Source organism: Ranitomeya variabilis, chromosome 3 (assembly GCF_051348905.1).
Source record: "Ranitomeya variabilis isolate aRanVar5 chromosome 3, aRanVar5.hap1, whole genome shotgun sequence".
NCBI lineage: Eukaryota > Metazoa > Chordata > Amphibia > Anura > Dendrobatidae > Ranitomeya > Ranitomeya variabilis.
This window is the reverse complement of record NC_135234.1, coordinates 144,123,017-144,136,725: the sequence shown is the minus strand read 5'-3', so window position 1 is coordinate 144,136,725 and position 13,709 is coordinate 144,123,017. Positions and strand designations below refer to the sequence as shown.

General features: G+C 40.3%; 1 protein-coding gene across 4 annotated transcripts in view; it reads left to right on the top strand.

The window, feature by feature from the left end:
- The window catches only part of NLGN4X (neuroligin 4 X-linked), a 605,880-nt gene that overhangs the window by 81,875 nt on the left and 510,296 nt on the right, over window positions 1-13,709 (top strand). The gene's annotated exons all lie outside the window — the stretch shown is intronic.

The following is a 13,709-nucleotide window of genomic DNA, read 5'->3' as shown; positions in this document are numbered from 1 at the left end:
TTCTGTTGTTTCCTTATAATGAAGGTTTTATCATCAGAAGATTATCACATCCTTGACTACACTGCACATGAGCACTGGTCTGACCACAGCCCCTCCTCTGAAAAGTTCCTTACAGTCAATAGACAATATACACAGAAAGCTGTAGCGTGAGTGCTGTTAGTTCCCTGAGCTCTGCTACATCTGAAAACTTTGTGTCACGACTGCTGCAACCAGTAAACTACATGATACATCACAGGAATCGGAGTCATTATCATAAATTATGCTGCTCTCAGTTGTGGTGGGAAAAAACTGGTGAAATATTTCCTTTTAACAGATTAGAAGAAACAGCGTAAACTACTAGGAAACCTTAGAGTATTATCTACATAAATCAGGATAATTGTACCACTGGCAATGTTGGGAAAAAAATGCCAAACTTGAGAATTTGAATTTCAAAAGGTTGAATCCTCTCTAACTATAATAAATAGTTGACCTTGTAGACTTCTTAAAAAAGCCAAGCAAAACTATCAAGAGGCAAGGTAGGACAGAGATTTTATATCACTTCTTTCTTGCAATTGACTGGGGTAATTGAGGATAAACAGCCGATAATCAAATAATAATGGTATATTCAAGTAATCTTCCATTATGTGTCTACTGAGAACCTCATTTATTTTTCATGTTCTCTTCAACGTCTTTTGTGATCTTGGCTTTTTTGGCAGCTAAGCTTGTGATTGTTGTTCAGACATAATGTGGCATAACTGGCTTTGGCTATTACACATATTACAATATGTGCACAATTTTCCCTTTTAATATAGCATTCAGTAAAGAGAAGGCATGTGTACTGTAGCTTTATCTATTTAAGCACTATATTATATTAAACTGCTATCATGATTAAATCTTACGTAACTTTAAGGCCCCGTCTCACATAGCGAGATCGCTAGCGAGATCGCTGCTGAGTCACAAGTTTTGTGACGCAACAGCGACCTCCATAGCGATCTCGCTATGTGTGACACGTACCAGCGATCAGGCCCCTGCTGCGAGATCGCTGGTCGTGTCAGAATGGCCTGGACCTTTTTTTGGTCGTTGAGGCCCCGCTGACATCGCTGAATCGGTGTGTGTGACACCGATCCAGCGATGTCTTCACTGGTAACCAGGGTAAACATCGGGTTACTAAGCGCAGGGCCGCGCTTAGTAACCCGATGTTTACCCTGGTTACCAAAAAAAACAAACAGTACATACTCGCCTTTCGGTGTCCCTTGCCGTCTGCTTCCTGCTCTCACTGACTGCCGGCCGTACAGTGAGAAGTGAGAGCGCAGCAGTGACGTCACCGCTGCGCTCTGCTCTCACAGTACGGCGGCTCAGTCAGAGCAGGAAGCAGACGGCAAGGGACACCGAAAGGCGAGTATGTACTGTTTGTTTTTTTTTACATTTACGCTGGTAACCAGGGTAAACATCGGGTTACTAAGCGCGGCCCTGCGCTTAGTAACCCGATGTTTACCCTGGTTACCCGGGTGCTGCAGGGGGACTTCGGCATCGTTGAAGACAGTTTCAACGATGCCGAAGTCGTTCCCCTGATCGTTGGTCGCTGGGGAGAGCGGTCTGTGTGACAGCTCCCCAGCGACCACACAGCGACTTACCAACGATCACGGCCAGGTTATATCGCTGGTCGTGATCGTTGGTTAATCGCTTAGTGAGACGGGGCCTTAACTCCACCAAATCCTACAAGGTTCTAAAATTAGTTTTGCCCATCTTTTTGGTCTGCAAAAAAGAAAAAAATTGAGGTTTTCCTACTTTGTTAAAGCTTTTTTTATATTAGTCATACATATTCTCAAGGATTAATATTGACTAGATAAGGAATCATAGAAAGAATTATATAATATACGGATCCGTACATTCCTAAACCAAGAATCTGCAAAAGCCCTAGTCTATGCCCTCATCATCTCCCACCTCGACTACTGTAACCTCCTGCTCTGTGGCCTCCCCTCTAACACTCTCACACCCCTCCAATCTATTCTAAACTTAGCTGCCCGACTAATCCACCTGTCCCCCCGCTATTCCCTGGCCTCTCCCCTCTGTCAATCCCTTCACTGGCTTCCCATTACCCAGAGACTCCAGTACAAAACCCTAACCATGACATACAAAGCCATCCACAACCTGTCTCCTCCATACATCTGTGACCTTGTCTCCCGGTACTTTCCTGCAAGCAACCTCTGATCCTCTCAAGATCTTCTTCTCTACTCCCCTCTTATCTCCTCTTCCCACAACCGCATACAAGATTTCTCTCGCTCATCACCCCTACTCTGCGACCCTCTACTACAACATATCAGACTCTCACTTACAATCAAAACCTTCAAAAAGAACCTGGAGACCTACAAGCCTACAACCTGCAGTAACCACGGATAGACCAAACCACTGCACGACCAGCTCTATCCTTACCTACTGTATCCTCACCCACCCCTTGTAGATTGTGAGCCCTCATGGGCAGGGTCCTCTCTCCTACTGTACTAGTCGCGACTTGTATTGTTTAAGATTATTGTACTTATTTTTATTATGTATACCCCTCCTCACATGTAAAGTGCCATGGAGTAAATGACGTTATAATAATAAATAATAATAATATACAGTATATTGCTTTTATAAGAATCATAAGACCCTTAAAAGAAAGCCTTATTTTTTGCCCATTTTTAGGGCTTAGTCATTTAAAGGATTATTAAAACGTAAGCACACATTACAGTTACACTGGTAAATGAAGGAATTGTTGCATTGTTACTCCCTTCCCCGCCACAAACAGACACACACATTGAGGCTTCTGTTTTAGGCTGCTGTATTCAGCCCACAATTATAGAAGGACCTTCATACAGAAGGTTTAGGGAACTATCACACAGGAACTCAAGGGGTTAAAAGAGCAAAAGAACACATTCAACTAAATAAGGTAAAGTTTACTAAGAATACAAAGATAAAGAAGGAAATCAAATATTTTGTCTTTCATTTTTGATCGACTAATGACAGCCTTGTTTTGAATGATTGTTATATTTGTCTCATAATCTTTGGCTGCTGATTTACATTCATTGCTTTTATCCATCATTCTTCCTTGCTATTTATAAAAATTAGTAAGATTAATTTTCATTTCACTGTACAAATTTTAGGTTTGGCATGTAAGGGAATATTTTATGTCTGTCAACAGATTTATTTTTACAAATGAGAGCTTGCTTGGGAAAATATATCTATTTCTTTGTATCTTGCAGATGTCTTTCTGTGTATCTTCATATATCACTATATTTAAATAACTATTTCACTTTACTAAATATTTTTAACTATTTAATTATTTTATATGCATATTATAATTTTATTCTTCAAACAAATGTAATAAGCATTTTTTTACCACTATTATTCTGTTCATACTTAGATTTTTATTTTTCAATTTTAGAATTTTGTAATTTTGACCTATTTGACCTGTAATCTGAAGATATTACATTTCCCGTGTATTGTTATTTACTGAGTATGCTACAAGAATATGTGTTCAGCTTTTAATTTGTGAGTTGAAACACCATATTTTTCTGGAAGTTTATTCTTTTTTATATTTCTGTCCTGTGCTTAGGATTAGGTACATGAATTATGGAAGCAGATGTATGACTCACCAAACAAGGAGAGAAAGGAGGCTGTACTATTTGTTCCTAAATCAATCACTAAGCAAAAGGATGCATGTCTCCAAAAGGGTGGCTATTAAATTATATTATGGGCACATCCACACTGTCTTTTTTCATTTTGTCTGTTATTTACAAGAAACTGATGCAGTATAACACTGGTTTCCAAGGGTAAAATTGTTTGAAAAGTAAGAGGTGATTTTTATATACTTTCAATTGTTGAACTCAGAAAAAACATCAAAACAATTCCATCACATTCTGTGTTTTTCACAAACACTGACTCCAAACATACTTTCACCCCTTTGACCTTTAGTAGATGATTACGGTGTCATTAGATTAGTTAGAAATGGTTTTTCATGGTGCAGAAGCAAAGAAAAGATGGTGATCTAGTGTATTACGGTGATATTACTGGCGTGATGGGAAAATTTAACATTGAGTAAAATGTGAGAACGTGGAGATTATTGATTAATAGTGCTGAGCATTCCGATACTGCAAGTATCGGGTATCGGCCGATATTCGCTGTATCGGAAATCTGATACCGAGTTCCGATATTTTTGTGATATCGGAAATCGGAATCGGAAGTGTGCAGTGCGTATGGTTCCCAGGGTCTGGAGGAGAGGAGACTCTCCTTCAGGCCCTGGGATCCATATTCATGTAAAAAATAAATAATACAAATAAAAAATATTGATATACTCACCCCTCCGGCGGACCCTGGCGCTTAGCGGTGCCTCCGTTCCTAAGAATGCAGGGAGTGAATGACCTTCGATGACGTCGCGGCTTGTGATTGGTCGCCTGAGTGGTCACATGAGCGGTCACGCGACCAATCACAAGCCACGACGTCATCGAAGGTCCTTCACTCTGCATTCTTAGGGAACGGAGGCAGACGCTTGGACCGGTGAGAGCCGGGGCCGTCAGAGGGGTGAGTATATCAATATTTTTAATTTTTACTCTTTATTTTATACATGAATATGGATCCCAGGGCCTGAAGGAGAGTTTCCTCTCCTTCAGACCCTGGGAACCATTCCGATATTTTGTGTCCCATTGATATGCATTGGTATCGGGTATCGTCGATATCCGATATTTTTTGGGTATCGGCCGATCCAATCCGATACCGATACCTTTGCATATCGGAAGGTATCACTCAACACTATTGATTAATCCAAAAAAAAATCTGAAAGCTGTGCTACTGCACAATGGCAGCAAGTATGCCACAATGTCTCTAGGGCATTCTGTGCACTTGAATATAAACTATGAGAATTTAGATTTTATTGTCAATAAACTTAAAGAGGTTTTCCACAACTTTTACACTGATGAGCTATCCTTAGGATAGGTCATTAATGACTGACTGGTTGTGGTGCACACCTAACAGCAGCCACTATCCAAAAGTACTCACTTGCTGAGCTGCTCCATCTATTTGATTTGTAGATGGCAATACCAAACATGTCCTGCATTTTTTATTATTTTGGTGGTGAAAAAAAAATGAAGCTTGCAAGAAAAAAATAATTTGAAGCTGTGTCGCCATTTTCCGAGACCCGGAACAATTTTATTTTTCATCTGATGGAGTTGTGTGATGGCTTATTTTTTCTGGTGCGAGGCTATGTCTTAAATAGTGCTATTTTGGGATAGATGTCACTTTTTGATCGCTTGTTACAGAATTGTTTTGGGAACTGCAGTGATCAAAAAAACTTAATTTTTGTTTTCTTGAATTTTTTCTGTTTACAATGTTTTCTGATCTGTTTAATTTGTTTTTATACTTTGATAGATCAGACTTTTCTGATCACAGTGATATCACATGTGTAGTTTTTTTCTTTTTTAATATGTTTACTTTTAAAGGGGAAAATGATTTGAAATGTTTATGTATTTATATTTTGTAAAACTTTTTTGTTTACTTTTTACTGATTTCTTTAAGAGCCAATTGTTCGATAACTTGTGCTGTATGTAGCGATGCCTCAGCATCGCTGCATATATCAGAAATCACAGTCTCCCTTGCAACCATGTTACGTGCATGCCAATGGGTTAAAGCACTGACAGGCACTCATGTCAGCGCATGTTAATTGCTGCTGTATGAGGTTGACAGCAGAATTTAACATGTTAACAATTGTGGGCTCCGCTCCACCCGGGATTGTTGGAGGCACATCTTGATTGTAATATCCAGCCATCACCAGCCGGGTATGGAGCAGGCTCGCTGCTTGAGCCCGCTCCATACACCACTTTCTGACATGCATCATACATATACGGCGGATGTTGTGAAGGGGTTAAAAGCACATTAACTGGTGTATTGACTTCCCTTTATAATTAACCTCTTCCTGCCCACTAAAGGTAGAATGCTCTTTAAAAAGGATTTGTAAGTGTGGTGTTATGATTGTACCAGTACATGAATGGCTTCCTAAGGGAATACCGTTGTGTTAACAGCAGCATTCCCACACTGAAAACTGGGATTAAAGAATTCTTTCACCTGTTAAACACTGCTGTCAGTGCTGATTTGGGTTTTAATTAGTTGCAAGAAAGGTTCTTTCTTTATAATATATTTATTGAAACCATCGTGATTGCCAGTCTTTATCTTTCATAGTTAAGAGCACAGGACCTAAATATCTTGCATTCCAAAATAAAGAAAGATTACTTTCCATGTGTACAGTGCTGGAGTATAAATCTTTGGGCAACTTAGCAGATGCAACTGTATATTACTTTACGAATCTTTAAATTTCTGAAACAGATTTGAATGATTTAAAAAAAAAAGTTGCAATAAACAGATGCTTTATATCCATTGAAACATGTAGCATGGAAGAATTAAGCAAATCTATAAAATAAATATTAATATATTTGATTGGATAAAATCTTTTCTTGTCCCCTCCCCCACATTTTCACTGTATTATCGTAAGTGGAATGATAACTGTGCTAATACTTGCTTTGCATAGATTCACTGTTGGTACTAATTGAAGCTAGATGGAAAATACCTAATGTGCTGCTAATTATTTGTTCCCCTGCAAAGTTATAAACAAAACGAACATCTATTGGACTAAATGTACTAAAATATTCAACCAGTTTAATTATATATGGATTAAAAACAAGAAAATCAAATAGTTCATTTCATTATACAGTAAATAGTCACTGCAGTAAATTAATAAAAAGTATCCATATGTCTATCTCCTGTATTCTATCTATTTACCTCTCTATATATCTATCTACCTATCTTAACCCAGTAAAATGCACCACAGAAATCAGCAAAAATGCTGCAAAATCAGCATTTTGAATACAGTGTTTTTACTGAAGAGAGAGCTGATTTTAATTTTTAATTTTAATCTGAAGAATGTTGTATTAGTCTACACCTGATGAAGAAGCCTGAGTAGTCTCGGAAGCTTGCAATTTGTTGCCATCTTTTCAGTTAGCCATTAAAAGGTATCAACAACTGAGGACTCTCAACTCCAAATGTTATTCTATCTACTGGCTAACACGGTACAAAGATATATATCTTTCCTGTGTCCAATTTTTACACACAGATCTCTTTTGAAAAGCCAGCAATTCATCTGCCTCGTACATTAAAACCACGGGGTGCCAGGTTAGAATAGAATAAATAGAATAGATACAGTATGTATACATAGAATAGATAAACATACAGATGTCAGTGATATATATATATATATATATATATATATATATATATATATATATATATCATTGAGGGAAATAAGTATTTGATCCCTTGCTGATATTGTAAGTTTGCCCACTGACAGAGACAAGAACAGTCTATAATTTTAAGGGTAGGTTAAATCACATTGTATAAATTATATACATTTATTTGAATGTTGCAGTGAGAAATAAATATTTGATCCCCTACCTACCATTAAGAGTTCTGGCTCCTACAGACCAGTTAGACGCTCCTAATCATCTCGTTACCTGCATTAAAGACAGCTGTCTTACATAGTCACCTTTATAATAGATTCCTGTCCACAGACTCATTTAATCAGTCAGACTCCAACCTCTACAACATGGGCAAGACTTTTCCCCACTGTATATATATATATATATATATATATATATATATATATATATATATATATATATATATATATACAGTACAGACCAAAAGTTTGGACACACCTTCTCATTTAAAGATTTTTCTGTATTTTCATGACTATGAAAATTGTACATTCACACTGAAGTCATCAAAACTATGAATTAACACATGTGCAATTATATACTTAACAAAAAAGTGTGAAACAACTGAAATTATGTCTTATATTCTAGGTTCTTCAAAGTAGCCACCTGTTGCTTTGATGACTGCTTTGCACACTCTTGGCATTCTCTTGATGAGCTTCAAGAGGTAGTCACTGGGAATGGTCTTTCAACAATCTTGAAGGAGTTCCCAGGGATGCTTAGCACTTGTTGTCCCTTTTGCCTTCACTCTGCGGTCCAGCTCACCCCAAACCAACTCGACTGGGTTCAGGTCTGGTGACTGTGGTGGCCAGGTCATCTGGCGTAGCACCCCATCACTCTCCTTCTTGGTCAAATAACCCTTACACAGCCTGGAGGTGTGTTTGGGGTCATTGTCCTGTTAAAAAATAAATGATGGTCCAACTAAATGCAAACCGGATGGAATAGCATGCCGCTGCAAGATGCTGTGGTAGCCATGCTAGTTCAGGGTGCCTTCAATTTAGAATAAATCCCCAACAGTGTCACCAGCAAAGCACCCCCACACCATCACACCTCCTCCTAGAGTCCATCCAGAGTAGAGTCCATCCGTTTACCTTTTCTGCGTTTCACAAAGACACGGTCAATGAAACCAAAGATCTCAAACTTGGACTCATGAGACCAAAGCACAGATTTCCACTGGCCTAATGTCCATTCCTTGTGTTCTTTAGCCCAAACAAGTCTCTTCTGCTTGTTGCCTGTCCTTAGAAGTGGTTTCCTAGCAGCTATTTTACCATGAAGGCCTGCTGCACAAATTCTCCTCTTAACAGTTGTTGTAGAGATGTGTCTGCTGCTAGAACTCTGTGTGGCATTGATCTAGTCTCTAATCTGAGCTGCTGTTAACCTGCAATTTCTGAGGCTGGTGACTCGGATAAACTTATCCTCAGAAGCAGAGCTGACTCTTGGTCTTCCTTTCCTGGGGCGTTCCTCATGTGAGCCAGTTTCTTTGTAGCGCTTGATGGTTTTTGCCACTGTACTTGGGGACACTTTCAAAGTTTTCCCAATTTTTCAGACAGACTGACCTCCATTTCTTAAAGTAATGATGGCCACTCATTTTTCTTTACTTAGCTGCTTTTTTCTTTCCATAATACAAATTCTAACAGTCTATTCAGTAGGACTATCAGCTGTGTATCCACCAGACTTCTGCACAACACAACTGATGGTTCCAACCCCATTTATAAGGCAAGAAATCCCACTTATTTAACCTGACAGGGCACACTTGTGAAGTGAAAACCATTCCCGGTGAATACCTCTTGAAGCTCATCAAGAAAATGCCAAGAGTGTGCAAAGCAGTCATCAAAGCAAATGGTGGCTACTTTTAAGAACCTATAATATACGACATAATATCAGTTGTTTCACACTTTTTTGTTAAGTATATAATTCCACATGTGTTAATTCATAGCTTTGATGCCTTCAGTGTTAATGTACAATTTTCATAGTCATGAAAATACAGAAAAATCTTTAGATGAGGTGTGTCCAAACTTTTGCTCTGCACTATATATATATATATATATATATATATATATATATATATATTACATCGAGAGATAGAAGAAAAGTCGGCAATTCAGCAGAAAAGTCGGCAATTCAGCAGCCACGTACTATAAAATCACAGCAGGAGCAGACAGGATAGAATAGATGGATTACATAGAGTATATACACATAGAATAGATAGATGTATAGATGTCATATACAATTAGTACAGTGCTTAAAGTACATGTACTTTATTATTCATTTTCTTAACCAGCTGAGTAAAAGCTGGGGGCAGATGTTTATAGCCTGGAAGGGGGTAATACCCATGGAGCTTCCCAGGCAATTTATTTCAGTTCACTGCTGTATACTTAGCATTTACTGCTTATTGAAATGTGGGACCCCCCAAAAATGATGTAGGGCTCCACTATATTTATTAAACAGCAAAGGCTAGGCAGACACCTATGGGCTGATAACAATAGCCTTGGAAGAGGCCGTGGATACTGCCCCCATCAGACTAAAAACATCAGCTCTCAGCCATCCCAGAAAAGGCACATCTGTAAGATGTGCCAATTCTAGCACTTAGCCACACTCTTGCCACTTGCACTGTAGTGGTGTCAAGTGGGGTGATAGTTGAGGGGTTGATATCACCTTTATATTTTCAGGTGACATCAAACCCAGAGGTTAGTAATGGAGAGTTGTCAATAAGACACCCTCATTAATCACCCCTTAGTTATATTGTATAAAAACATGGACACTCAGAATAAAGTCCTTTAATGGAAAGGACAGACTCATTTAATAAATCTTACTAAAACCATAATTACAACATCCCCGTTTACAACAATATTCCTCACCATTCAGCAGAGAAGACAGTAATTCATTTGTACCATGACAGGAAATTTCCCACCATCAGACAGGTAATAGGAGTTCACAGGGAGTTACTGGGCAGCAATAGCAGATAGCAGACGCTGCTCATTGTCTCGGTTGGATGACAGGCTGTATTGTCGCATCATGCAATCATGCTGCCTGCCATTTATATGTAGCAGAGCTAGATACGTCATGGGACAAATGGATTATCATCTTCTCTCAGGAAAGGTGAAGAATATTGTTGTTTTTAATTTTATCTCTTTTGCAGGAGACAATGGTGTCTGTGGAATGGGCGATGTTGAAATAATGTTTTTTTAAGATTTATTAAAGGATTATGTGTCCTTTCCGTTTAAGGACTTTATTCTGGGTGTAAGTGTTTTTATGCAATATAACTATGGGGTTAGTAATTGGGGCATCTTACAGACGCCTCTCCATTACTAAACTGGGGGCTTGGTGTCACCTGACAATACAAAGGTGACATCAACCCCCCAAATATCACCTTACTTGTCACCACTACAGGGCAAGTGGGAAGAGTGAGGTTAAGTGTTATGATCCTAGTGGCTTAGGATCACAAATCTAACCAGCTAAGTAGAAAATAATAGGACGAGCTCTGGGGATGTGGTAACTGGACTAACCGCAAACCTGATCCTAACCGCACACACTATAGGCAGCCGTGGAACGTTTCCTGAAATCCTAGACGTCTCTTCACGGCCTGAGAAACTGACTACCCCTAAAGAGAAAGTAAAGACCTCACTTGCCTGAGAGAAATCCCCCAGAGATATAGAAGCCCCCCACAAATAATAACGGTGAGTTAAGAGGAAAAGACAAACGCAGAGATGAAACAGGTTAAGCAAATGAGGCCCGCTAACGCTAGATAGCAGAAAATAACAAGGGATCTGTGCGGTCAGTAAAAAACCCTATGCAAAAATATCCACGCAGAGAATGCGAGAACCCCCCACACCAACTAATGATGTGGGGGGAGCAACTCAGCACCCCAGAGCACCAGCAAGCAGGGAAATCACATATTAGCAAGCTGGACAAAAACTCATCATATACTAGGAAACATCTTGAACACAGATGAGCAAAAATAAGTAAACAGAACTTAGCTTCTCTTGAAGAGACTGATAACGGATGTAGACAGGAGCAATCAGAATAGCACTGAATACAACGGCAACAGGCAAGGAATGAAGGACCAGGTGGATTAAATAGGAAACCTAACTAGCAGATGACGAGACAGCTGATCCTGCCAGAAACCTGCAAAATAACAAAAAGAGCCACCAGGAGGAGCCCAAAGAGAGAACTCACACAGTACCACTCATGACCACAGGAGGGAGCCCGGAAACAGAGTTCACAACAGTACCCCCCCCCTTGAGGAGGGGTCACCGAACCCTCACCAGAACCCCCAGGGCGATCAGGGTGAGCCACATGGAAGACACGAACCAAATCGGCCGCATGAACATCAGAGGCGACAACCCAGGAATTATCCTCCTGACCATAGCCCTTCCACTTAACCAAATACTGAAGCCTCCATCTTGAAATACGAGAATCCAAGATCTTCTCCACCACATATTCCAATTCTCCCTCAACCAGCACCGGAGCAGGAGGCTCAACAGAAGGAACCACAGGCACCACATACCTCCGCAACAAAGACCTATGGAACACATTATGGATGGTAAACGATGCCGGGAGGTCCAACGAAATGACACAGGGTTGAGGATTTCCAAAATTTTATAAGGACCGATAAAATGAGGTTTAAACTTAGGAGAAGAAACCGTCATAGGAACATAACGAGAAGACAACCACACCAAATCCCCCACACGAAGTCGGGGACCCACACAGCGACGACGGTTAGCAAAGCGCTGAGCCTTCTCTTGTGACAACATCAAATTGTCCACCACATGGTTCCAAATCTGCTGCAACCTATCCACCACAGAATCCACCCCAGGACAGTCAGAAGACTCAACCTGACCCGAGGAAAAACGAGGATGAAAACCAGAATTACAAAAAAAAGGCGAAACCAAAGTAGCCGAACTAGCCCGATTATTAAGGGCAAACTCGGCCAATGGCAAAAAAAGTCACCCAATCATCCTGGTCAGCAGAAACAAAACATCTCAAATAAGTTTCCAAGGTCTGGTTAGTTCGCTCAGTTTGGCCATTCGTCTGAGGATGGAAGGCCGACAAAACAGACAAATCAATGCCCATCTTAGAACAAAAGGACCGCCAAAATCTGGACACAAACTGGGATCCTCTGTCAGACACAATGTTTTCAGGGATGCCGTGCAGACGAACCACATTCTGAAAAAATAACGGAACCAAATCGGAGGAAGAAGGCAACTTAGGCAAGGGCACCAAATGGACCATTTTAGAAAAACGATCACAAACCACCCAGATGACAGATATTCTCTGAGAGACCGGAAGATCCGAAATAAAATCCATGGAAATATGCGTCCAAGGCCTCTTCTGCCTGGTTCTCCAGATTAGGTTCCTCATAAAGCAATCCAAGCGCCAGAAAAAATGCATCCACATTCAGCAATGCAGGATCTCCTGGCGCCAGGGAGAAGGCCCTATCTTGAGGGTCGCCGCGTAACAGAGAGATAACAATTCTAACTTGCTGAGCGGAATCACCAGAGGAACGAGGTCTCAAAGAAATAAATAATTTACAATTATTCTTAAAATTCAGAAACCTAGATCTATCTCCAGAAAAAAACTCAGGAATAGGTACTTTTGGCTCAGACATAGGACTGTGAACAACAAAATCCTGAATGCTTTGCACCCTTGCAGCAAGATGATCCACACTAGAAGTCAGACTCTGAATATCCATGTCTGCAGCAGAACTCAAAGCCACCCAGATATTAAGGGGAGGAGAGAAGCAGGACAGACTGCAGAGCAGAAAAAAAAAATTGAACTCAGGATTTCTCTTATCCCACTTTTGCGATGCATTTAACACTTTTGGCCTGTTGCACTGTTATGATCCTAGTGGCTTAGGATCACAAATCTAACCAGCTAAGTAGAAAATAATAGGACGAGCTCTGGGGATGTGGTAACTGGACTAACCGCAAACCTGATCCTAACCGCACACACTATAGGCAGCCGTGGAACGTTTCCTGAAATCCTAGACATCTCTTCACGGCCTGAGAAACTGACTACCCCTAAAGAGAAAGTAAAGACCTCACTTGCCTCAGAGAAATCCCCCAGAGATATAGAAGCCCCCCACAAATAATAACGGTGAGTTAAGAGGAAAAGACAAACGCAGAGATGAAACAGGTTAAGCAAATGAGGCCCGCTAACGCTAGATAGCAGAAAATAGCAAGGGATCTTTGCGGTCAGTAAAAAACCCTATGCAAAAATATCCACGCAGAGAATGCGAGAACCCCCCACACCAACTAACGATGTGGGGGGAGCAACTCAGCACCCCAGAGCACCAGCAAGCAGGGAAATCACATATTAGCAAGCTGGACAAAAACTCATCATATACTAGGAAACATCTTGAACACAGATGAGCAAAAATAAGCAAACAGAACTTAGCTTCTCTTGAAGAGACTGATAATGGATGTAGACAGGAGC